The 24,617-nt window shown below is 33.4% G+C and overlaps 1 protein-coding gene across 6 annotated transcripts in view; it reads left to right on the plus strand.

Moving 5' to 3' along the window:
• LOC150096050 (protein lin-28 homolog) overlaps positions 1–24,617 on the plus strand; it is a 283,502-nt gene that overhangs the window by 90,268 nt on the left and 168,617 nt on the right. The gene's annotated exons all lie outside the window — the stretch shown is intronic.

The following is a 24,617-nucleotide window of genomic DNA, read 5'->3' on the forward strand; positions in this document are numbered from 1 at the left end:
CTTACCTTATAAATAAAGGACTTTAGATTCATTTTTATTCTACTGGCATATAAATGCATTAATAGAATAGTATATTACACAGTTCTTGTTTATCTAAATTGGGCCTGTAAGAAAAGTTTATATTATCATTATTGTGATTTCTTTATTTCAGAAGCTAGCGTAAAATTAAACAAAGAATACATTACGTAATAAATGTAGTAGAACTATAAAGGTGTATTAAATTGCTAGGAAAACTGCGTGTTATTTAATATTTTGTGATTCGTGTTTTTGTCGGAGTAATAATGAACCGTTGATTAGGTAATAACTGATTTCTTTTAAGTTAAACTTACCACGCACTTTTATTTTGTAAAGAATGTATGGAGCAGGGGTTAAATTAGTGTGAATAAATATAAGTAATATTGGAGATGCTAAGCTTATTTTTAATAACTTAAGATGAATATTTTGAATTGCACAATCATTGTAAAACAGTATTTAAATACATGATTCTGCTGGGCATATATTGATGACACATTATTAAAACTTTAATGCAAGCGCTACACTTTTCTTAGAGGTTGTCTTCAGTACAAAAAAACTGATAATTCGTAATTCGGGTTTCTTGTTATGTCTTCCAAACCTCCAAATAAGGAATAGTTCACAATAGTTATTGTGTATATCTTTTACAGTTATCAGTACCTGTTATGCACTTGTGGAAATATATAAATGACCTTTTCTGAGATCGGAATAATTTTTTGTTAAAGAATAAATCATATTCATAACTTGATCGATTAAAGAATATGATGCCACATGTTAAGAATAATACATTTTATGGAGCTCGGTTCGAAATTCTAATCTATAGTAAAGAAATTTATAAACGTTACTTTAGTGATCACATCCTCTTCTTGTTATAAAAATGGAAGGGATGCACCGAATACTGGCTATAAGTAATCTTTCTTTCCTAAGCATTTTGAAATCATAACAATTGTTCTCTTGAGTGCATTCTCCTTTAATTTGAGATGGTGAGATTCTTGGACCCTTTTTGCATACTCCTTATCTAGAGATAGATATATATTCTGCGCTGGTTCCAAGTTATTTATTTTTTATCTCGTTTTTTATTTTAATTTTTTTATCAAAAGATTAAAATAAACAAAATTTAAAAAATAAGGTTGGTTTATCCTTTGTTTATAGGAGAATGAGTCAGTGTTGCCATCAATGAAGATGGAAAGAAAATATGATTTAAAACAAAGCGAAGTTATTTTTCCAATTTATTCATCAAACATTAACATTCTGAATGATTTTAGACTACTACTATTACACATCATTTCATACAATGAAAAACATTATACCTCTACATACGTACAGGCAAATAGATTGCGTTTCGAAATAAATCCACAGAAGAGGTATGTTTTTAAAAGTTAACATTTGACTACGAAATACTCATAATGTTCTTCAACCGAATAAATCGAAATATTTCCATATTTTCAAAGATGTGAACACCCTTGATATTGATGGTTGTACAAATAAATTTCACGAATATCACATTTTTTTTGTTTTAATATCAGTGTTGAATTCCCCAGGGGTTAATTATTTTAAGAAATTTCGAAGCATTACGTTATTCCGTTTTTTTTTTGTTTTTTTTTCATTGGTAGTTGGAAACCTTTTTAAGTTCTGTTGCATTGCATTCCATTCTAGATAATTTATGTAAGTAATGGTATTTAAAATATTTCTTTCACTTCTTAAGTTTACTTTTCTCTTATATCAGCACAGTCGTAGCATTCCAAACTTTTAAGTGAAATCCCATAATCCTTGGTCAATGGTACTAAGGTTCCTCTTTTTTCCGAACCTTTAAGCCATCTGTTGCACAAGAGATATAACAGACTTTCGAATTTGTGAAGCACAAAACATTGTTGTGGATTATTAAAATTTCTTTTTCCAATTAGCCTAGAAATGTATATATGTAACACACTTGTACATTAGATAGATAATAAGATTAATTCAACGAGTGTGTTTACATAATTTCATTTGGGGTGTGTGGATTTTTAAAAATATCTATAATCGCGAAAGCACACGAAATATCTGCAGAACAGTACAATCTTTAATACGTTATACTATGCATATGAATATTTTAGGATACAGTAACTAAGTAAATCAAATAACCTCTGAGAAGAGGATGGATGCATTATTTCAGTAGCTTTTGTTTTAATCTTTGTTCTTTTAAATGATCAATGATTACATTCTTATGTAACTGCTATTTTATTAATTTATTTTTTCACACATAGTTTGAGTACAATGGTGTATTCTTAAGGTTTAAAGGGGGTCTGTGGGCAAGAATAAATTCTAAAAAACTATATATATATATATATACACTCTATCAAAAAAATTTCAAGGAATTGAAATCGCACTTATGAAAGAAAAAAATATGAAACTTCCATCCTTAATATTCAAATATGTTGCTGACATATATCAATATGGCCACTCTTTGAGAGAAGCAGGTTGTGGTGCATTCCATTCTCATTTAGGAAAGTAATTTACTTTTATTATAAAAAATAGTTTTCAATAGCTAACAAAAATGATCAAAATAGGCAAAAGTAACCTCCATAGGGAAAAACGTCTTGATTTTGGAGTAGTATTTTAGGCGTTTCCTTAGTGGGATCAGGACTCTGTTACATATTTACTGGGTGTTTCTATAAACATCTCTCCCTCTGATATGTTACCGATTCTCTTCAAGTTCATACAAAAAACTTCATTTTTTGTCTCAAATCTTGGCAAGAATATGATTTTACAAGCGGATCCTTTAGTGTATCTATATTAAGAACAGTTTTCCTACTAGTCCCCCTTAGAACTTGGCATTAAGCTATTCACTGGGGGATGGGGGGGGGAAGAAAGTTTTGTTTGGATTATCTGTAAAAAAAAACCTGCTTTAGATGTGACCGACAATATTTTATTTTTGTAGAGTTTTTGTAAAGATCTTTCGCTGGAAAGACGCGATGACATCAAACCACCACTCCCTCCCCTCTTTTGTGTAGAACCTCGTGGTTTAAAAGTGTACGATAACCTATACTCTTTATAATGTGTTTCTTATTTGTAGATAATATTGCTACCGTTCACTTCTCGATAGTATAGTTGCTGCTGTGTTATTTCTAGGATGAACTTTTTTTTTTGTCGGGGGAGAGGGAAGAAATTTTTTTCCCTTTCAATATTTTATGGAAAGCAGCATATCACTATTACTTTTTGTGTTGATTGTTATTAAAAAAATAATTGATTAAATTTTTCCTTTTTAGGAACACATTTACTCTAAACTGCATGCTTATTTAGTACTGTAACATCTCTGAGTATTTGAATGCGTGATTTCAGATATTACTGGTTTTGACTTGGAATGATCATACCACCAGTCTTTGATATTTCTTACTAGATAATTTTTGTTTGTGGTGAACTTTGAAATATTTTAGTGGGCCTCCCAGTTCCCCTTCTCTTGGATATCGTATTCAGTATTTTTACCTATGAGAATATTAGATTCAAAAGGACTCATACATTTTGGTGAGATTTTATATAAGCAATATTTATTAACATATAAATTAAATTACTAATCTGTTCCAGAGGTAATGGGATTATTTGAGTTACTATCTTGCATTTGTTCATACACAATGGTCCATAAATAAAGAAGCATGTTACCATTGTTGACCATACTAGTATATTTGGAAACAAGACATTACAGTGTTATTACGATAAGTTTGTACCTTAAGTTACAGCAGTGATACGGATATTGTCAAATAAAGACAAACAAATAGAAAACTTGCAATAAAACACATAAAATATAAGTTAACACTAAATAAAGATATTTTAAAATAATGTAGGGAAAAAAATGGAAAATCAAACTTAAGAATAGTAATTAATAGGAATTAGTTTGCATTATGAAGAGGAAACTAAGGGCATGAAGGCAGCCTAATATATGTGCCTATTAATTATTCATGCACATGTTCTGGTTAGTGCTTTTTCCGGTAAGTTGTGTAAAGGAAGAAGGAAAAAAAAAAAAACTGTCGTAGATTGGATTCCAGATCTTTCCAATTATTTGACACTTGTTAAATACTTCAAGTACAACTTCAACTTGATAAATATTTCAACTCACTAGGGGATGTTATAATTTTAAGAATTATGAAATAATGATCAAATAACAATTGTGAATAATGAATAAAATAAAATAAAAATTAATGTCTATATTATTGTTTTGGATTGTTGATGTAAACTGGCTACTTTTCTCTGTAGAGATCGCTTTCGATGTCCAGGCTGATGCACCTGAGAACAGAATTGTTCGTTGAATTTTGTTCTCATAGTTTATATTGTTCATAAACTTTCATCCGCATGACTTCGCACACTTCTTCAGTCAGAGAGGTTGCAACATAGTAACTAATTTTTAGAGCCTCTGTAGTTCAGTCGGTATAGACGAATTTCTTTGATTGGATCGGAAAGAACTGGGTTCGATTCCCGTCCGTGACGTGAGGAACCTTTATCTGATCTCTTTCGACGAAAAGTGAGTTAGCCGGTCTCATACGGAAGTGGGGGATTTTTCCACCCGGAAATTCAGGTTTTTCGTCCCTCAGAACAGGCAAACCGTCCCCGTGAACACATACGGATTACAGTCAGGAATACCTAAGACCCAGCCATAAGCCTGATTCGTTAGCTATGCCGGTCCCGAGCCCGGAAAAAATTAGGGGACATTGGGAAGGTGCTGTACTTCCCTGTAAAAAAGGGCCTCATGGCCGTTGTATCATCATACGCTAAATAAATAAATAAATAATTTTTATTAGCATGGGTTTCTAAGCACCTGCCTCTCTTTGCTTTGATTTAGTGTCCGTTTATTCTGTAATTATAGTTTTATTTGGCTTCGACACGACTCACAGCTAAGAAGCATGCAGGATTTTGCGAACAGTTCGACAGTAATTGCCAATAGTAAACATATGAATAAGTAATCTGAGCAGTAATACTCTGATTGCTGGATCATGTTTAAGAGTTCAGGAATTAATACAGCAAACAGTCTATTTATTTTACAGTAATTTTTATTTATCGATGACTATACACAGTCAATATGTTAAAAATCCGACTTTTATCTGTTAAAGAGAGTCATGCAAGATTTTTCCACGCCTACTGTACTTCCCAAAGTAGTGCCGAGATTAGAAATACGAATTTATACCGCACACAGTCGTATATAATATGATAAAAACTGATTATATGGAATATATGGTAAAAGAAAAAAAAATCACTTGTAGAAGTCCTGTGTATTCCATAAACGAGCTCTTTTTTATTGTACCAAGAGAATAATTTGTTTAATATAAAAGGCTTTTTAAAAAATTCACGAACTGGATTTCGATAATTCTGATCTATGTATTACTCTTATTTGACTTTTTCATGAGGTGAAAAAAACCGACGAGTGAAGCATTAATTTAAATTGTCAGCTCAACAAACACTGAAAATCTAGGATTACAGTTGTACTTGCATTATTATTATTTTCTAATATAGCATTTCTTATTTAACATGTTAAGATTCTTCGTTTCAAAATAAAAGTTTGAAAACATTTTATTCACATATTTTGAGTATTTCAAAGCCGTAGTGCTTGGAAAGTTTCCCATTATAACAAGATAAAAATAAAGTTATAATTATGCAGTGATCAGCGTATGCTGTACTTTTTTGCTAGGCAATTCCAATCAGCTACGATTAGCTTGACAAGAATGTGTCAACCACGTATACGATCTTTTACAGGTAGCTTTGTTTCATATTTAATATAGTGTAACTTAGACAGCCAAAGTAGCATTTTTATGCTATTGAAAGGTTTTTGTTGGCATTGTGCGCAATCGGTCTGGAAAACTGAATTATAAATTCTGTGTTGCAGCTTTTATTCGAATATGCAGCTGGACACAAAATGCTCAGTGGGGCAAAAAAAAAAAAAAAAAAAAAAAAAGTCTACTGGGAATTTAAAATATGTGCATTTAAAGGTATTATTGAATACAAAAATAGTTAATTAAACAATGATATTATATTTTATGCAAAAGTATATAACTAAACATGTGTAATTGCAATAAAATAATAATTTCCTTCATTTTGTCTTAGTTGTGTCATCATCTCCCTCTATCTTATCGGGTTCTTTGAAAATTCCCTTGTGCCATGCTCGCTAGTTTCTTTAATTCATGTCGAATCTTATGTTCTCAGAGTTAAGAAGCGCACATACCCTGAACAGAGCATCTAATTACAACTTACTCCGCAGTCTGATTTGAAATTACATAAACTTGTGCGGTGGAAGAAAAAAAAAAAGTTTTAAAATAAGGACTGATGTGTTGACTAAGCCAGGTGTGAAGAACTGCTTTTCGTGGTGATAAAATATTATTGAAGGGATTATTGTTTAAAGTTAAAATTATAGTTTTGTTTAGTTCAAAACTTTAGTTAATATCATTAAATAGCTGACATAACTGCTCATTTGAATCATTTTGATCATTATCCAAGTTCCGACCTTTATAACTTTATCAGTGTCATTTAGTAATAATAATGACATATTCAGCTTAATCAGCAAATGTCTTTCAGAAGTGGTTTTTAAATCTTGTTTTTGATTCCGTGGGCTGCTAATATAAATAGAATCAAACCATTCTGAATGAATTAAAAGCGGGATATACGGTTAAACGCAATATACTAACTAAAACTCAAATTTATTTATACGAGAGCTCGTGAACACTTTCATCCTCATTGCCCCCCCCCCCACATACACACACACATACGAAACATTGAGGAAATTTTAGGATTACTGAAATTTAGAACCTCTTTTTAGACTATCTTGTTACGACGCAATAATATTAGATTTAATCGTTAGGAATCTATTTACGATGCAAACGGTTAGGTTATATAATGTGATTGAAAACCAAAATAGTCGGCTTTAAGCATTGTTCTGAAAATGTTTGAAGGGATTAAAAAAAAACCCTTTCACATGGCTCTTTTCAGATATATGATTTTGCTAAATTTGCGTTTTGCTATTATTGCTACAGAAATGATGAGACAGTAAGCTGATATTTGAAAGCTAGCATAAATTGGGGGGGGGGGAAGAAAAGAAAAAGAAAGATTCTTGTCAATGTCTGTCTCTCTACACTTTCTTTTGTAAAGCAGCGAGTTTTAATAGAAAACCATTCTTCTACAGAGTAATAAGTTTAAGCGTAGAGTTGAGGAAGGAATTATCACATATTTTCGGCAAAAAATTCTTAAATATTTTTCTGAAAACCATTTTAAACACATTTAGAAACCTAAGTCACACCTAATCACACCTCGTGTACTTAAAAATAAAACTAACAACAGACGAGCTTTAGTGGAATATATTACAGCATTAGATTGTTCTTTGATGATAATTCCTTCTTAACAGAATAGTACTATTCTACATTCGAAAACAGATAATAGAGAAATATTAATATACATATGGAAGATAAGTATTCAGTAAATATATTGACACAGCACATTTAACTATATTAAATAAACATGATTCCCTATATATATATATATATATATATATATATATATATATATATAACATTAATCGTTATATATATATATATTTAATATCAATTCCCCACACGAGAGATCACAATACGTATGACACAAGTGTGCTGGTGTGTATGTGACCAAGTTTTTTTAATACAATCTGAGGATTTATTGTTGAGGTAACATAACTGCGATAAATTTCTGCATTAATTTGGTTTTGATAAGGAAATTAAAATGAATATAACACAAATAATAGTACATTAAGTATAGAAGGAAAGCAGTTGCCTAGGAACAGAGACCAAACCTCGTTCCACGTCCTCATGAAACTTGTTTCTTTTGCGGTAACTAGATAATGCGGAAGTTAGTTGTCAAACATTATCTCTGACTTCACCCGAAAGCTATGGGCATATAATGAGCACGTAGTTTTTATAGTAGTTACGGCGTCTAGTATTCCTCTAAGATGATTCATGGTGTGTGTGAGGCAAGACGAAAGCCTGGAGTTTTGCCACACCTTATTCATAGATTGGATAGAAGACCTTAGAACTCACCTGTCAGACGCTTAATAATTCCTTAGAAGGAATAGTTTCCTTGAAAGGACTTTTCAGTATGATGCTGATCATGCAGGTTGATTCACTGCTGTGACTCAGCATGAAGAAACTAAAATGTGTAATGTGCAACATTGTCAAATGGTCATATCAACTCCTTCCCATAATTAAATTTCCAGGAACGTGTTTTTTTATTGTTATTCATCGCATAACTTATTAATTAATGATGGAATACTAATAATTACTCTACGAATTGTTGAAAACGTCTCATAGCAGAATAGAATAATCCCCTCACCAACACACATAGTACCGTAGATTGAATCTAGTTTTATGTTACTTCAAACTTTCAATGAATACAGTCATAGTTTTTCGCGGTAGAGAAAAATCGTCTGCTGACACTTATGGCTTTATAAAGATGACTGTGGCAAATTTCTGGTAAAAATAAATAAATAATTAGAGCTGCTTTCGTGGTAGAATTCGAATTTACAATCTGTGCGATGGATATTGCCATTCGTTTTCCTGAAAGGGGGAGGGGCGAATATGTTGTAACTAAGAATCTTTTGTGTATTGATATTTTATATCTCAATTTCCTATTATTATTATTATAATAATTTTGTGTTTTTGAAGATTACATGATTAATTACACTACTTTAGGGACGGACTTACAATTCTAATTAAGTTTATTATATGTTTATTGCAAGCATTATTAACAGTCATTAAAATTGCGTTAATATAATAAACGATTAAATAACAAAGTGGCTTTTTTAAATAATTTATTTCTCTTATATAACTTTTTGAAAATGTATTTCAGGCAAAGTATTGAAGCGAATATGCAGTAGAGCGATAATCATAAAGAGAGGTCTTGTCTGTCAGTTCTTGTACAGCGGACAAGCAGATGACAAATGAAAGCAACACCACACACACAAATTGCTAAAGATCAATGCAAACTCTCTCTCTGTGTGTGTGTGTGTGTGTGTGTGTGTGTAGACCGCACTACGCACTCGATGACAGTACAACATAAACCGCCTACAACTGAAATTTGTCAACAAGATCCCTGAATAGTATTGTTCTTGTCTTAACGCCATTTACACGCTATGCAATGAGATACATTTCTCCAATGCTTCTGTTTTCTTCAAAGGTAGTAAGATGTAGAATAAACGATAACAGATATTTAAGAAGTGCAGCAAACCCATAAGAACGTGAATATTTTGTGCTGTCCGTGTTTAACTGTGTGCATGATGTGCGTTAGCTCAAAGCCCCACTGGTGATTTTTAAGGGGGAAAAAGTTACTCTTATTTTTAAAGCTATCATGATGGAGTAGGATGGGGAGAAAAATAGAGAGGAACAAGATAATCAGGTCTTCACGGCTCCTTTGTAACGTTTCTCTTCCGCCAGTAGCAGAAGCACTGTCTCTAAGACAACTTTGTTAACTCTAATTGTCACCTAACTAACCCCACTTTCTGAAAATGCAGGGAGGGGGAGTTATTTTGGTATGGTTTCTAGGTAGTAGCAATTTTCAACCTGAGATCCCTCCTGTCCCACGGATGGAAAACACCGGGACAAGTGAATCGAGGAATGGGCAAAAGTTGATATAAGATGAGGTGAAGTTGCTTTTCCATGTCCTTCCCCCGTATATGCCTCCCCCATCTTCTCTCCCACATACGAACCTGTGATATGCTTTCGACATAAGGCTCTATTTACACCGGCGTCTGTAAACTACAACGTCGGCCCGCCTTGTCAGTTGAAACGCCTTAGAGTTCAAAGCACGGCAGCCGACCTTGCAGTGAAACATTAAAAGCAAGCATTCCCGGCATGCTTTGGTAGCACTGAGAAATCTTCTAGGAGGATTAAATATTACCACCTACCAAATAAGCCCATCTATGCCATATTTCTATGTTTAAATGCTGTACCGTTTCTTTTTTTTTTCCGGCGTGTTTTTTTTTTGGGGGGGGGGTAGGAAATGGAGAGGATTGCCTAAACGATTTCGTTGTCATTAATCAATCATCACTGCTCCCAGCCCATTTTTTCAAAACACAACTCTCTCTCTTTATTGACCTTTGCATCGATACATATCAAGATATAATCAGTTTACTGATTAATAAGGTCATTCCTAATAGCAACGCGATTAAATTTAATAATCTTTAAATTCACGTTCCAGTTGGTCTTATTGTGAAAGGATCTTCTCAAGGTCAAATTTATAACTTCTAATAAACTGCCTATATGGACACAGCACGGCAAAAATCTTATCACTAGCCAAGTTGCAAGTCTTGGTATCTATATTTAAGCCCGTGTGTTGCCAAATGATATTTCAAAATAATCTTACCTCCTGCTGCTTCTTGATTAAAAGATGCGCCACCTTTTATGGATAGCGTCAATTTGAAGTAGACTCATCTCTGTCATTACTGCGTTTTGCTTATTATTTTCCTCTTCTGATCATGATTTCTAAGACATATATTATACAAATGATATAGATAAGTCTCAAATACGCTTATCGTATCTTTAATTTCTTTCCCGACTCCAAATATTTATTTGAATATAGTAAGTTACAATATGGAGTCGAACGAAAAAAAAAAAAATTGCCTAATTGAACCAATAATGTTCGAACAAGAAACTCTTCACAAATATGGAAATCTTACTTAATTAAAAACCTCGAATATTTAAAAAAAAAACAAAAAACTACTTAGTGTATTTAAATGAATGCTCCCCTGTCTTTTTCTTCCTTTTTGTGTGTGTGTGTGTGTGTGTGTGTGTGTGTGTGTGTGTGTGTGTGTGTGTGTGTGTGTGTGTGTGTGTGTGTGTAGATTCGCACAAACACAAACAAAGAAATGCGTTGCTTATAAAAATGAAACCATAATGTTTATCTTTTCACAGTTTCCCGGTTTCATATTAGGAAAAGGCAGCCATTCTTAACTGTATGACTTTGTATTTACTCCAATCATCATAAATATTATCTTCTTCCACCACATAGAAAGAGAGAGAGAGAGTCTTTGCTGATAAGAATCCTCCCATTCCCCAAGTCCTAGCGAGATCCGACTTTACGATAAAATACTAACATATACGTTATCAAACTATGCAAAGTTTCTTAAAGGAATTCTCCAGGAACTTTGATCTTCTTGAAGCGTTTGTATCTGTATTGAAAAATATAATTATTTCTCATGATCTATTTAATTCTATTCTTTTTTAAAATAACGGAGAATATACAGTATATTTAGCTGTCCAAATCCTCTTCAACATATCCCATAGCTGGTCACCGATGACAAATGGAGAGCTCTCTACTGGTAATCGTCACGGTCTAAGTCTTATCGCCCCCCCTCTACTTCTTCGACGGCCTTGTACAGAAGGGCTTCCTGTTATTTGAGCCCAGCAATTTATTTCCTTAGGAGGGAAATGTTTTCCTCTACCGGATCTTTCTTAATTCCTGGAAATTGGAGAGATACTAATCAACACTCCCTTGGAACACAATAACAAAAAACATCTGGTTGTGTGCGCAAAGTCTCTTCAGTGTTTGACAAATTTCACAAAATGTTATAATAAATGTAAATGTGTTTTTTTATTTTTTTTAAGGAATTCTCTCACTGCTCATCCTCCGTGTTTATCAGGCTTTGCATTGAGAACTACATTTGTAGCAAACATACATCTCAGCTGAGAGGTATGTCCACCTTAAGAAAGAATACCTCTGCGCTGAAACATCAGTAAAGATAAATCACTGCATTTTAGTAATATTCATTGTATTCATGCTTTCTATTAGTTGGAACATTTTGCTATATATTAGCAAATAAAGCTAATTTAGAAATAGAAAATGTAGTCTTATAAAACAATCTTCGATCTTCTACCTTTGGAAAAATCCTGCTCAGGCTACTAATAATAGGATAGGTAAAGCCGGAACAGAGCAAACATGCAGTTACTGTTGGTGTCTTATAATTAATAGAGTCGATCTATTACTATTGATGATGTCTTTATGTATGGATGAAAACATGGAGAAAGATAGTTAAGGGGAATCATCCAGAAAGGGGGGGGGGGGACAATGTCTATGATATTATATACCTGGCTATTATATACCTCGTATATACTCGTACCGTTATCTCTCTCTCTCTCTCTCTTTCCGTGTGTTTGTGTTAATACGTGGGAAATACTATAAATTTAATTCTATCGTATACAGAATTTCAGCTTACACAAAGAGATAATTACATTTAAAAAAGAAACGAAATTCAGATAGTGGAACAAGTTGAAACAAGTTCAGTGGAACAAAGATGGAATACACTCGGGTACGATTTTTGCTCTCATCGAATCCAAGCATCATGCGAAGAGAAAGGAAATTGTCAACGAGCAAATTATTGTTTTGCTCATAATAATAACAATACGTAATTTAAATTAGATATCTTTTTTTCTTCTTAATTCTATGGTTCTGAGTAGCATACTGTATAATCGTTGCCTCATCTCGTAGTCTTTTTTTTCTAAACATGTACGTTCCACTCCAGTTATCTCTGAGAAAGAGAGAGCTCACAGTCAAATGTGGGTCAGAATCCATATTTGAATTGGTATATAATCCATTTAACATTTAGAATAAATAATGTCTTGCGCATTCTAATAATAATAATAATAATAAAAACGGATTTAAACCAGGAGAGATGAATAACTGTTGAAATGTTCAAACCAGTCTTATATACAAAGACTATACTGATAAATAAAAATCATTGAATAGTGTTTTCATTTTTCAAACCCTTCTATTACACACAAATAAAAAGATTGCACATTTAGTATTTCAAAATTCAATAAAACACTACGCGTGCGCGCACACAAACATATTCATATTGTAACGATATTATATAATTATTATAACAATATAAAATAAAAGATAGATAAAGTAACGATTCGACTTTCGATTCAAGTTCAAAGATTTTAAAAATAATATTTTTTTAAAAATTTTAATGTATACATAGTTTCAATTTGAGTTTCGATTCCAGTTTTTCAGATTTCTGTAATTTTATTTTTATTTATATATTATTTGATATTCTTTATGAATTAATTCTACACACTCATTTAAAATGAAATAGTTGTGCTACTAAACAAAATATTAAAATCCAACCAGATCTGATTCTTGTCTAAGAATGTTATGATATTGTCAAATTTCTTCATTTTCCGTTTCAGTAAACTCTTTCGCGGTATTTCACTATGGGCTCAAAATCTACCTCATCGCATTAGTGTGCTGGTTAGCGTGGCGGACTTTGGACGATGAAGTCCTGGATTCGAAACCCGAACAGGCATTGTTATGGTAGTAGCAACAGTGTCTGTTTACTAGGTGATTAGCTGCAGTGGTGAGAGTGCTGTGGTGCAGGGTGAGATCTGAATTCGGTCATAAAAATCTTCAATGGCTACTCAGATCTAAAACGAATTTTACCAACAGCACAAATAAGCTCAGTGGCGTCAATTTTCTGCGGTCAACCTCGAATGACCATGAAAATCTTACTTCCAAATGACGCATCGTAAGCATTGTTACATATACCAATGGCACTTTACTGTGCTGTGCTTTTGAAGGTCGCCAGGGGATTCCCAGTCATCTCGTTTATAATTCTCTTTTCATTCCTCCTATATTAATGGTGTGTAATTATATTTTCTTTAATTTCTCGAGAAAGTTACTCATTATACAAATGAGTGTTCTGGAATGAAAAATTAAACACACCTCTCCTCAATTATAGAAATAAATTAGGGATGGTAACAATAAAATTAAATAAATAAATAAATAAAATTCTTGATGGAAAATAGATGAACAAAAATCTATAGTTAAAAAAAAAACAAAAAAAAACCAGTGGGGACCCCATGAAAATCAGTGAATCACTGATTGATTCTCATGAAGTTCTAGGAACTAGGAACCCGGAGGGGATATAGTTTTCTTGCGTTGTAATTATGGATTTATTTCTCTATTTCGGTTTAAACTGATATCAATTTCTTTTTCTTTTTCTTTTTTTTATCAATTTAAATTCGAACTGACTGGAGTGTTTATATATATATATAATTTTTATTTTATTTTATTTTCCAATTCCACTCTCAATTTTGATTTCGGTTTATAAAAAATATCACTTCAAGTTTTTTTGTTTGTTTTTTAAAGGCAAAGAAAATATCGATTTTATCGATTCGGTTTCCCATCTCTAGTAGACTGGAATTATATATCGATAATTTTATTGAATAATTTTTCATATTTTATTTTGATATTTTGCCAACAAATAAAAACACCTATGATGTGATGTGTGTGCGATCTTTAACATTTTAAATATTTTCAAGTATTAGATATTTCAAATAATTATACACGTTTTATATACTCTTATAATTATTTAATTGAACTAAATGAAACAAAATTTTAACTCGAATACGAATGCTCCGATCAATTAGCAACCTCTATTGTCATTTATTGAACGATCCAGCTAAGCTCGTAAGCATCATGTACTTGTTTAATCTATAGATGCCTTTTTTTTCGTAAAAAATGATGTACAAGTTTTATACAATAAACAAATGACATACTGTACTATCGAATGGCATTTGAGTATCTATGACTTCCAAAAATTGTCTCGAATGTTGCACTTTGAGCACATTACTAGATAGTGATTTAATGCTACCCATGGAGCATTAAATGGAGAGTCTGGAGTCAGCTGCAATTTTATTAAGAGTTTTTTGTTTGTTGTTGTTCAGTTACGAAAATAACTGCAATGTTATACAAATAGTACAAGAAAGGATGCTAACATTGATTTTTTATATATTCAGGTTCTTCTGGATTTTAAGACAGTAAGAATAATTAATTATATAGTAAGAAACTATATGGGCTCAATAAAGTGTTGCGCGTATGTATTCCGCAAAATATCTAGAAGAAAATGAATTAACAGACAGCTTTATTGACTTTGGAGATAATTATAAACGATACAGTTTCCCTCTTCCTCTCGCTATCTTGGGTCCTCTGTCCACGACCTTTCGTTCGGTTGATCAATAGTGTGTATGTGCGTAATATATATGTATAGAATTTATTTATTTACCTGTTCGAATTCTGTAGATAGAAAACTTCATTTTGTTCAACCATTCTTAGGTAGTGTTTGAATATCCTCGTTTTTTTTTCCTTCTCTCTAGGAGCTCTTTTGTGAAAGAAAGAAACCGGTCTATGGTTATTGGATGAACGGAATTTAATTCTTTAGTTTAATTGCTGTTTAACTCATTTTATTTTCAAGGCACTAAAATAAGTGCATTTTTATGCAACAACATTTCCTCAGCTGTGCTGCTGTCAGTGACGAGTAAATAAGATAACAGAACACACTATGCGATTAAATTTTCAACTTCTTATCTTAAATGCCTTTCTTTATTTATTTGTCTTCTTGTTGGCCATCTCCAGACAAAATATTTTCCTTTCCGTTTCTAAGGAAGCGGGACGTGTTCACACCAAGTTCGGGGGTGAGTGAGTACATATCTCTCACCCGTTTCCAGGAGCCGGTTGGTGTGAGGTCCCTTAATCTTCCCGCCTATCCCCGTCTGTTCCACATTGGGTCACTTGTTTACCGACTAGGTCAGCACTGCCAGCCGTTGTTTTCGCCTTCCCCACGCACACACGAGCCCTGTGCCAATACCACGTTATCGGCTCTGTTCAGGGAGGGTGGCCGGCCCGTGCAAGTAATGGCGTTGTCAGCCCGAAGGCATTTTCAGCTAGCAAGCAGAAAGCAGCAAGTGGTAATTTGTATAAGTGGTGTTTCAGATTGTTCAAGTTTCTAATGTCGTTATGTTTTCTTAGTGATAGGGCTGTTGTGTTCGCAAAGACCTGAGAGAAAGTTACATTTACCTCTTATTGTAAATTACCTATTTCTCGAACAACACACTACCAATAACTAGACTGTCAAGCTAAACTGTAACAATCACAGGGTTCACTTACTAAATGGCTGCTTTATAAGTGCAAGTGAGTTAGCCAGTCTCATATGGAAGTGGCGAGTTTTGCCATTCGGAAACTGGATTTACATTCCGCAAACTGGTCAGAACAACATGCAGTTAACAAACATAAGACAGGTCTTTGTCATTGTTACTGTTTCTCCGAGCCATTTCAGAGACTAGCTGAAATTGGGTTAATTTTTTAATCCGTTATTATTATTGCTTCTTTTCTGTTGATATGGTTTAAGTAATATGAAAAGTTTCGCTTAAACTGAAGATATTTATCTCTTACCAATAATTTCAGATTTTAAGTTGCAAGTAAAGTAAAAAAATATTATGTACAGGCTAAGTTTTCTGAGCAATAGCTTCTTACCGTAATGTAAGATTAAGAAGGGAAAAAAAGTACGAAATGCTTGAAGCATTTGAGCAAGCTTATAACGAAGAATCAGAGGTTACTTTAGGAAATTCTTCAGCTTATGGAGAATTCGTCCTGTTCGTAAAATTCGATAATTCTAAATCACAAAAATTTAAAACAGAATTGTCTGAGCAGTTTGGAAGAAACTGAATATAAGATTATCAAGTTGAATATCCGAAAGATTATTTTTATCGTTAGTAAATAAGTGGCGTAGGAGTATGCCTATCTTCAACGCAAGAAATCTGCGATAGCGCTACTACAATGGAAAGACAATCTCCCAGAGGGCTTTGTGTTATTCCATTGCGTTGCATATTGGTTTTTCCTTATAGAATGTTGCAGGATTTCACTTAACAATCGTTTAGAGACTGTTTGGATCCTCATTAGTAGCCAGGTAGAAATTCCATATAGAAAACATCTATTTAATTTAACTAATTAAGTGGTTCAATAAAGAGAATATTTTTCAGCATCTCACAGATAAGGTTTTCTTACTTATCACAGTATACAATTCTCTAGAGATAAGATAAGATAACTCTTATCTCCAATCTTTCTTGGAATAAACATATCACAAGGTATTGCCTCCTCAGCATCCAATAGGTTAGCTTCCTCATCACTTTACCTCTGAACAACTATTAATTCCATACAAATCACAAATCATTTCAACCCTTGAATACTGTTCTCACACCTGGGATAGTTTCCCTATGAGCTCCCTAAAATACTTGATTTGGTAACAGAAGAAAGCAATCACGTTGATCAATGACCCGTCTCTCGCTGATTCACTCCACTCTCTTTCAGAGTGAAGTTCGCTTTCTGTTACGTGCATTTTCCACAGATATTTCTATTTCCATGGTCGTTGTTCATCAGAATTGAGATCAGTAATTCTCTCCACTGTACTCTGAATCTGTTAAGAAACATGCAATAATTAGTGAAAAAAAAAACGAATAATATCAAATATATTAAAAATACTGGCTGACCGTGATGGAAGGACATATCCTTATTTTGTCAACTATAATGTAACTCTAGATTAGATTATGCAAATCCGTATCAATTGTGCTGTTGAGTCTGACAACGAGATTCGTCGCTATTGTCTAACACTGTAATATACATTAACAGCCAGTATCGTATATATTATCAGTGGATAGCGTATCTGCTCTCCAACCAACAGGCTGTTTGTTCGAATGCTGAAGTAGGCATGGGCGTTTGATTGTCTTTAAGTGGGAGATGAATTTCATCGTCCGGTGTGAGATCACTTCCCTACTTTTAGAGGTTTGAATTGGCTTGAAAAAGTTCCATGTTTAGCCTCTCTAACCAGTTTTCTAACCAGTTAAAGATGAATAAAAAATCCTTAGCCTACTTACGGTGCTAATACTAGTGTACTATACGCTGACTTGCATTACAATCATATAAACTTAATGTATATTTAGATTGTTTTCCATAGATGGGGCCTACATTTATAGCCAGTTGAGTGAGCATAGGATGCACCCAGCGACATGAACTTTCTTCTATTTTTTAAAACCAATATACTTTTGTACAAAAATTAATCTGCAGCGACAAGAAAAAAGTTTGCAGAAATGAAAACGATTTACTCTTCCACGATGGGAGGCGCAAAAACTTGTGACAAACTGTAAAAAAATTCCATAGATCTTCTCTAATAGATACTATTTATGGTAATTAACTTTTCGTTTTGTGCTCAAATAAAAGATCGGTTCACAGTTATTTCTAAACCACACCCACAGCAACACCGTATTCTTCAACTACTCTTCTGTTGCTACCGTAATCTCTAACCCTGAGGCTGTGGGTTGCTAAGGAATTCTAGAGCCTTCAAGAATTTCCGAAGTTCCAGGAAACAACCGGTCCTCGCCCTGCTTCATCTATAACTCTTTTTTTGGCGTCTTTCAATGACTACCTCATTCGCTGGAACACGATTGGCTAGTGACTCTCCCCGCGTCTTTCTCTGCGTGACTACTTTGTGTGTATTTTCTATTCTTCGCCCGTTGTCTATATAGACCCCCACTGGATAAATTCATTGGCTTATTACGTAACCGGAAATACTGGCAGCGATATGGCATACTATTGTTATCATTGCGTTGTGGAATGCATTTTATTTCTTTTGCATAAGATCAAAAATATGCGAAAAATTATCTGGCAATAATCATCGTGCGGTCAATGTAAAGCAGTCGTCATTAAGAAAATCATTTTTAAAAAGAAGAAGAGGGAACGTAAACATGTTTACAAATGATATAGACTCCACTGCTTATCGCGCTTTGAATACTACATAAGTTTTATATTAGCTTTCGGGTTGCAGATTCTATTTGTCACCGTATGCGTTTTATTTTTATTATTTTTGATTACTTCTGATGCAGAAAAGTGAGTGTTCAAAATGTTTTCTTGAATTGGAAAGAATGCAGTCCTGGTGAGTCGAAGCGCCTCCGCTTTCCAATCTACAAGTTGGCGTGTTGGAGGTGTGAAGTGGCTTGAAAAGAGTTCGGTGGTTGGTTTTTAGATCAGAGTTCCCGAATTACATAACCGTTAGCCCACTCTGCTAATGCGTTATAAGTTGACAACATTTTTTACAATCTAGAGCTTTATTATGGACTAAACGTAATCTTTGCAGTTCCGCAAGGATGCCATATTGTAACATAATTATTCGATTGCAATATTATGAGCATTCAAAGTTTAATATTGTTTAGCTATACAATAAATAGTATGAAGCTGTATATATTAGAAACTCTGTTTTCGAAGAAATAAGAACACGTATGCTGGAAACCTCCCTCTATAAGATGAGAGGAGGCCTGGTCACTTCCTGCTTAAAAGACTAAAGAGTTGTGTCAGAGTGATGAAATGATCCTCGATTCGATCAACAGATTGAATGGAGGATCATTTTTGAAATGCGTGGCCAAGCCACTTTTTTTTTTCTTTCTTTTTTCGAAATTTAAACTCTTGACGCCAAACATTTTTCAAGTTACTTCAATCTTCCAACAAGCTGGGCGAGATGGTGTTGGACTCACCATTGGCTGATGAAAATTACCTTACATCTAAAAGCTTTCACACATATACATGTTACAGTGGGATTCGAACCCACATCCTATTGGTAGAGAGAGAGAGAGAGAGAGAGAGAGAGAGAGAGAGAGAGAGAGATGCTATCCGCCCAACCAGGCAGACTCTGTTTCTGCCTTAAGTTTCTGGATGTAATATAATGCATTTCGCTTGTCCAAATATTAAGGATGTTTTTCTTTTTTTGATGTATTATATTATATAATATCTGCCTGGCTGCGTTGGTACGGTGGATGAGCTATGGGTGCATCCTTTCGTGGTAGGAATTACGATAAAAATTAATACAGAACGTTTAAAATATTATAATTTAGCATTTTGTGACAGTGCTTTATGGATTTTATGCTCAACTGGCCACAGAAAAAGAAAAGTTAGAATTTTCCCACAGAATGTCAAGTTTATCTAGTAGCACATGCTACTTCAAAACAGCAATAGTTTAGTGCCAAAGTGTATGTGTGTGTGTGTGTGTGTGTGTGTGTGTGTGTGTTAAAGTTAACTTTAACTTCAAATATCTTTAACTGGGTTAAAGATATTTGAAGACAAAGTCCAATGTTGAGGAAAATACTTAATTATTAGTTTTATTCATAAACTATTCTCTTTTTTTTTCATATTAAGATAATATTCATGACATAAGGTGGATTCAAACTCAGAACATTGTTAGCAGCGCATATCTCATTTCGATCATGACATTAGATTTCATGAAATCTAATGTCGTGATCGAAACATTACTTTACATTCTTATAATGATTTACAAACGGAACTTTTTTCTTTCAATACATCATTATTATTTATCTTGGTTTTATTAGTCAGACATACATAACCTTTAAACTTAAAATCGATTTAAAATCACAAAATTACATGGAAAATATCATTATATAATTTTTACGATGTTATGAAATTTCGGATATCACTCCTAAATAATGGCACAAAAATCAATATAAGAAACTATTCCCGAGAACAAAATGTATTTCTCATTATTGCTATATTAGTGGCAGTCGTACAAGTCACAAAATCGATGGATTTTAATGGATCAAAGTTTCGCAAGCAAAGATAAACAGATAAATCACAATATCTCTTCGGACAGCGCAACATTAATATATATATATATATATATATATATATATATATATATATATATATATATATATATATATATAAAGTAGCAAATGCCTTTTGACATAATTATGTAAATTTTAGTAAATACTAATTTACTAAAAGCATAATAAATTTTAATAATAAATATTTTATGCTTTTAAGGAAAAAATATAGGACAATAAAAAATGTGCACAGGTCATTTGGTTATGTGTGTATATAAGCATGCGTTGTAACTCATTATGGAACAGTAGGACCACACTTGATAATAATATACGGTGAAATAGTAATATTTAGCTTGGATTAAAATGAATATTTACAGCCACTGTTCACAAGAAGTTTTTTTTTCTGAAAAAAAAAAAATATTTTGTCCATTTTGTTTTCATATATTTATACAACAGCCAGTGAAATAACCCCGCCCAAATGTGCTTTAGTATCTCATCAATTTCATTACCACAGGCTAATCCATCCACGTTATCGTAGCCCGCAAGGCCATTTGGTTTCTTGTTTCGCCTCAACTACCTCTCGAACCGTACGACGTTGTCCTTAGACCAGTAAAGAGAGAGATCCCACGAAGGCACTTGTCATATTGCAACAGTAAACATTATTAGGTCATGTAAACCTGTTGCTCTGCATAGGGGTCTTTTGCCGATCTTTATGAGAAGCTGTAAGTTAAAAAAGCTCAGTTGCACGCGCGCACGCACCCACCCACGCACTCACGCACTCACGCACGCACACACACACACACACACACACACACACACACACACACACACACACACACACACACACACACACACACACACACACACACACACACACACACACACACACACACACACTCTCTCTCTCTCTCTCTCACTCTCTCTCTCTTATCGTTCCTAGCACGACTTATACATAAGTAGTACAATGAACACTAACCTAACTGAATTATCCAGCCAGTTATCAATTCAACATAGGTAATTTGAAATATTGCAAGTTTATGAAATTAGCAAAATTATCTACTATCTTGAGACGTTAATTAGATAAGCGATGCAAATACCATGTCTGGACAAAAGAAAAAAATGGACAACTGGCGTAAAACCTCCAAATCTTGGACTTTTTTTTTAAATTTAAAAATACAAGCCTTCTGATTCAAAGTGGTATAGAGTAAACTTGTCAAGGAGTAGTTTACTTCTTGACAAGGTTACACTGTTTTACTGCCTCTGTGGTAGAAAATCATTTTAACAGTTGAGTTGCTTTAGTGGCTCATTATGTTGTAAGTAGATAATTTGTATATCACACATCGCATTGGATATAAAAGCACCTACACAATGGCAACTGTCTCGGATAGCATGGGATGAGTAGGTATAATGAATTTTCATACAGAATATATCCAGTGATATATCTGCTTATGCTAACGGCAGAGATATTGCCAAAAATTCAAAATTCTATGTGCCCACTGCAGTAAGAACAATGATAAACTTGATATTCTCAGCTGTGTACATGCTTGGAAAAATCACCATCGCTCGCAATAAAAGCAAACGCCTTCAAGATCGTGATGTCAAGGATACACATTTTGAATTGCTGATCACGAATAGAAAGTCCTATTAATCCACATGATTGTAAGTTTGGAGATGATTACATGAGACCGAATCAGGCATGTGTTTGTATGCTTCAAACTGTTGACGAACGTCACCACAATTAGAGAGCGTTTTTCTTTCTTTCTTCCCTTCTGTCTGTCTGTTGGGAAAGTGTTGCAGTATCGCTTGACGGTTGTGTAACCTTGCAAGAATGTGCGCGACTCCTGTAGATTCCTAACATTTACTGGCCAGCAGGGTCCCTTGACTAGAACCTTATCAAAAAGTGCGATATTTTGGAGAACTGCAATTTTCTTGTGAATTTAGAGTTAGATATATAAAATGAAAGTGAACTCTACGAGACACATATTTCTTCCGTATCAAGAGCCAGCTGGTATTGAATCCGTTAAGGAATTCCAGGCTTCTAGCTGTCCTCAGACGACCGAAGGAGCTTCAGGTTACGACCTACACACAAATATAAAGAGCACAGCCTTGTGGCCTTAGTTCTTCTCAGCTAATGCAACCAACAGTAAATATATATCTAAACGGTCAGTAACAAAAATTCCCAATGAATAACTTTCCGAGAAGTGCATCTCTTCCTTTCTTTACTCTTTTCATTTCGTTCTGCATAAAATATTTTGACACTCTATCACTGAGTGCTCATATTAGATGCAATGATCACCAGAAAGGGAGTTCAAGTTTTCACTTGGACTGGATTTGCAGGCTATTCAAAAAATAAAAATAAATAAATAATAATAATTTAGAGAAAACTAAACAGATAAATAGATAGATATGGAACGGTAATCCTAAAGGTAACTTTTAGACGACAGTAATCTATCCTTTAATACAGTTTCTGTATTATTTCCGTAATATCATTTAGTATTCCGTCAGCATTCTTCGAACAAAGCGAATTATCCTGAAGATCCCAGGGAAGATAGCAATAATAACAATAATAAAAAGCGATCTTTCCGGCAGATTGGCATCCACCTGGAATCATAAACCAATTAATTTGAGGAGATGAAAAAATTATGGGGAAGAAGGTTCCAAGTTCTACTATTCATAGCTGATTAGAGTGTACTGCCAAAACTTAAAAAAATAAATAAATAGATATCAGAGAAAACGGCGTTTCAGGCTTTCTTTCAAAATACACACCGGAGCAGATGGTTTGCCTTCATATCACCCCCAAATATCACAGGGTTAAGAAAAGACATCCATATAACAGCATGTGCAGTTTTTTGTTGTTTTTATTGCAAGGTGTTTCCCAGGTTTTTTTTTTTTTTTTTAATCCCTTTGGATAGATTAGGTCTTTTGGCTACTGAAATTGCACCGAAGAACTGTAATTTTTACTTCCGGTTAACTTAGCTGATTTACCGGAAGATAAACATGCATGACAGCCATCACCATCTAGTAACAATTTGATTCATTTCAAAGAAGACTGAGATTTTTCTTTTTGCATGTGAAATACTTTTCTGTTGATAAAATGTGAATTATTGTACTTAAGATAAACTTGTCGCATGCAAAGTATATTGTTCAAGACATTCTTCCAGAATGTAAGATTTTTTCTTTTTTTTTTTTTTGAAGCGATTGTGATTTATTTCTTATAAACATATTGGAAACCAGTGTTTTCGTCGTAGTATTGCTATCAGTGTAATAGTAATATTTTTATTTATTTTATTTTATTTTATTATTATTATTTTTTTTTTTTTTTGCAATATTGAATTTTCTGCTATAAGAAATATATATATATATATTAGTAATATTAATATATTAGTAATTTATAATGATGTAATTTTTTCATGTAGTACTATCATATCCTGTACACCCCTTGAGGGTACATGGCAGGAATATGATGATGATGATGAAATATATATTGTTGTTGTTGAGAATTAAAAAAAATAATGGTAATGTTGTTGAGAAGATAAACTATCATTCCTGTACTATTTTGGTATCTTTTTCATACATTACACATTCACTTCATTACAAGAAGAAGAAGAAGAAGAAGGAAAAAACAAAACAAAACTCACTGATGCTTGAATTTATAAATAAATCAATGAAACTTGTACCTGTAATCAAGAGCACAGGAGTTTTCTGGTCCATTCTCTTATTCGAAACATCATATATATGATAACATTTTGAATAAACGTAATGCCAGAATAGAAGCATGCTTTTTTGCGTTATTAATATGGTGTAAACTGAAAAAGCAGTTTAGTAAAGCAAAATCAAATCACATTTTATAGGAAATTAGAGACGTTGATCTGGGGACAAACAGAGAAAATAATGGTCTCACATATTTCGATGATAAATTAGGAAAGTATTTTTCCCTCAAAGGCTAACTTCCTTGCATAAAAACTGTTGTTCGCATTTTTATTTCTATAGCTGAATGCAGTCATTACAAAAGTTTGGGATGTTAACACAAGGAAGCAGTGAAATTGAAGCATTTTGTTTTTTGCGCTCAATTCGATAGGTTTTCTCTATAGTTTGCGGCATTTCATTTCTGCATAAGAGAAATTCCTCTTGTCGCAGATAGAATTTGAACCTGGGTTATTTCAAAGGCAATGTTTGATGAAACTATCAATT

Source organism: Typopeltis vanoorti, chromosome 19, assembly GCF_054136105.1.
Source record: "Typopeltis vanoorti isolate ZY-2024b chromosome 19, IOZ_Tvanoo_1.0, whole genome shotgun sequence".
Lineage (NCBI taxonomy): Eukaryota > Metazoa > Arthropoda > Arachnida > Uropygi > Thelyphonidae > Typopeltis > Typopeltis vanoorti.